The 870-nt window shown below is 40.2% G+C and overlaps 1 protein-coding gene across 1 annotated transcript in view; it reads right to left on the bottom strand.

Moving 5' to 3' along the window:
• Positions 1 to 165, bottom strand: part of LOC107464540 (uncharacterized) — a gene marked incomplete in the record, with an annotated part of 1,330 nt that extends 1,165 nt beyond the window's left edge. The window contains 1 exon segment of the mRNA XM_016083467.3: positions 1 to 165.
• Positions 166 to 870: the final 705 nt, after the last annotated feature.

Genomic DNA, 870 nt, shown 5'->3' on the forward strand with positions numbered 1-870 from the left:
AGTCAGGAGTGTTCCAAATTGCTTATAAAGATGGAGGAATTATTGGAATTTTCTCGAGAATATTCGAGCGGAAACTATATAAAGTTTGTTAAAATGAAGTTGAATTTGCAAGTGTTGGGTATTGTTTCGGGGATTGACGGGGTTGGGTTAAATAAAAAGGGATATGCGGGTAGGATCCGGATGTGTGAAAAATGATGCCATGATGGTGTTATATAAAGATGCTTTGGCATATCCAAACTGAGCTTTTTGTTCGGGTCGTGTCATGGGTTATGTGAGTACGTGTAGGAGTGTGATGTAACCATGTGTTAGTGAGTGGGAGGGTGGGCTTGCACGAGTGCGGCACGTGGGTTGGATTAGGACGATGACTCAATGTATAGTTGGGAAAATTGGGATAAGGCAAAATGGAGACAGAGAGGGTCGTTTTGAGGGATACAGTCATACAGGGTTGCCGTTTCGTAACCATGGAAGGTTGTGTTTTGTCATTTCTGTTTAATGTTGGATTAAATGAAGATGGCAACGGAACGGGGCGGGGGTGGGGCGGCAATGTCTCTCTACTCTCCGTTTTTGTTTTTAGACTTGTTCTCAGCAATGTTCTAAAAATCGAACTGGACCGATCGATCGAATTGGTTCTATTGAAAATTAGAATAAAAAATAGTCCAATCTTCTTTTTTAAATTATCATTTATAAAATTGTCTAAAAAGTAAAAACTATTAAATTGGCCAGTTTACTGAATCCATCGATAATTGACTCGTTGGATTGGATCGAAAATCGACCGATTCATATAAAACGTCGTCGTTTTGGTTAATTAAAAAAAAAACACAACCCCCACACGAGTTAACCCCTCTTCCCCCAACACCCCATCAAACCTCC

The sequence above is a fragment of the Arachis duranensis genome, chromosome 9 (genome assembly GCF_000817695.3).
Source record: "Arachis duranensis cultivar V14167 chromosome 9, aradu.V14167.gnm2.J7QH, whole genome shotgun sequence".
In the NCBI taxonomy this organism is placed as follows: Eukaryota; Viridiplantae; Streptophyta; class Magnoliopsida; order Fabales; family Fabaceae; genus Arachis; species Arachis duranensis.